Raw genomic sequence first — 1,987 nt, 5'->3', positions numbered from 1 at the left:
TAGAATTATGCAGCCTCATAAAATGAGTTCGGAAGTCTTCCTTCCTCTTGAATTTTTTGAAATAGTTTGAGGAGAATGGGTATTAGTTCTTTGAATGTTCAGTAAAATTCACCCGTGAAGCCACCCGGGCCTGGGCTTTTGTTTGCCGGGAGAGTCTTGATTACATATTCAATTTCTTTTGTTGTTATTGGTCTGTTCAAGTTTTCTATCTCTTCCCACTTCAGTTCTGGGAGACTATGTGTTTCTAAAAATGTGTTCATTTTGCTTAGATTATTGAATTTGTTGCCTTATAATTGTTAATGATATTTGTTAATAATCCTTTGTATTTCTGTGGTGTCAGTTATTATTTCTCCTCTTTCATTACTGATTTTGTGTATTTGGGTTCTCTCTCCTTGTTTCTTGGTGAGTCTAGCTAAGGGTCCATCAATCTTGTTTATCTTTTCAAAGAACCAGCTCTTTGTTTCATTGATCCTTTGAATTGTTTTTTTGGACTCTATGTTGTTTATTTCTGCTCTGATCTTTACTATTTCCTTCCTTCTACTTCCTCTGGGGTTTTCTTTTTGTTTGCTCTCTAGTTCTTTAAGTTTTGAGGTTAGATAGTCTATTAGAAATTTTTCTTGTTTCTTGAGGTAGGTCTGTAGTGCTATGAACTTTGCTCTCAAAACTGCTTTTGCTGCATTCCATAGATTTTGTGTTGTTGTGTGTTCATTTTCATTGGTTTCCAGGAATTTTTAAATATTTTCCCTGATCTCCATGGTAACCCATTCATTGTTCAATAACATGCTATTTAACCTCCATGTTTTCAAATGTCTTTGCATGTTCTTGTTGCAATTGATTTCTAGTTTCATGCCATTATGATCTGAGAAGATGCTTGATATGATTTCAATCTTCTTGAACTTTTAGAGACTTAGTTTGTGTCCTAACATGTGTTCTATCTTTGAGAATGTCCCATGTGCAGTTGAGAGAAATGTGAATTCTGCAGTTTTGGGGTATAATTCTCTTAGATACCTATTAAATTCATTTGATCTAGCGCTTCATTAAGAGTCTCTGTTTCCTTGCTAATTTTTTCTAGATGATCTATCCAGTGATGTCAGTGGGGTGTTGAAGTCCCCTGCTATGATGGTATTGGTGTTGATTTTTTATTTGTAGTCCTCCAGAAGTTTTTAAATATATGTTGGTGCTCTTATATTTGTTGCATATATGTTTGCCAAGGTTATATCTTCCTTGGATAGATCATTTCAATATTATGTAGTGGCCTTCTTTGTCTCTAGTTATGGCCTTCATTTTGAATTCTACTTTATCAGATATGAGTATTCCTACCCCAGCTTTCTTTTTGCTTTCCATTTGTTTGAAAGATATTTTTCCATCCCTTCACTTTCAATCTATGTGAGTCTTTTGTTGTGAGGTGGGTCTCTTGTAAACAACATATATGTGAGTCATGCTTTCTTATCCAGTCAGCTACTCTGTGTCTTTTTATTGGAGCATTCAAACTATTCACATTTAATGTGATAATTGATATGTACTATTTATTGGCATTTTTGTTTAGTGTGGTTATATTTTTCTTCCTGATTCTTCTACTAATCACAGCAGTCCTTTTAGCATATCTTGCAGTGCTGGTTTGGTGTTAATATCTTCCCTTAGCCTTTTGTAGAAATATGGAACACTTCACAAATTTGCATGTTATTCTTGTGCAGGGGCCATGGTAATCTTCTCTGTATTGTTCCAATTTTAGTATATGTGCTGCCAAAGCGAGCACTGATGTGGGTCTCTTATAGACAGCATATAAATGGGTCTAGTTTTCTTATTCATTCAGCTAGCCTTTGTCTTTTTATTGGATCACTTAAGCCATTTACATTTAAAGAGATTATTAATAGGTATGTATTTATTGCCACTTTATTATTTTAACTGTGTTCCTCTGGTTTCTTTTTTCTTCTGAGAAATCAGCCTACAGTCTTATGGGAGCTCCCTTGTAGGTAACTGACAGTCT

General features: G+C 34.6%; 1 non-coding gene across 1 annotated transcript; it reads right to left on the bottom strand.

Moving 5' to 3' along the window:
* Positions 1 to 1,649: 1,649 nt before the first annotated feature.
* On the bottom strand, positions 1,650 to 1,756 carry LOC118642944. Its single transcript, XR_004961853.1, has one exon. It is a non-coding gene; the product is annotated as a U6 spliceosomal RNA (small nuclear RNA).
* Between the last annotated feature and the right edge of the window lie 231 nt (positions 1,757 to 1,987).

The sequence above is a fragment of the Molossus molossus genome, unplaced genomic scaffold (genome assembly GCF_014108415.1).
Source record: "Molossus molossus isolate mMolMol1 unplaced genomic scaffold, mMolMol1.p scaffold_m16_p_3, whole genome shotgun sequence".
Lineage (NCBI taxonomy): Eukaryota > Metazoa > Chordata > Mammalia > Chiroptera > Molossidae > Molossus > Molossus molossus.
This window is presented reverse-complemented; position numbering and strand designations above follow the sequence as displayed.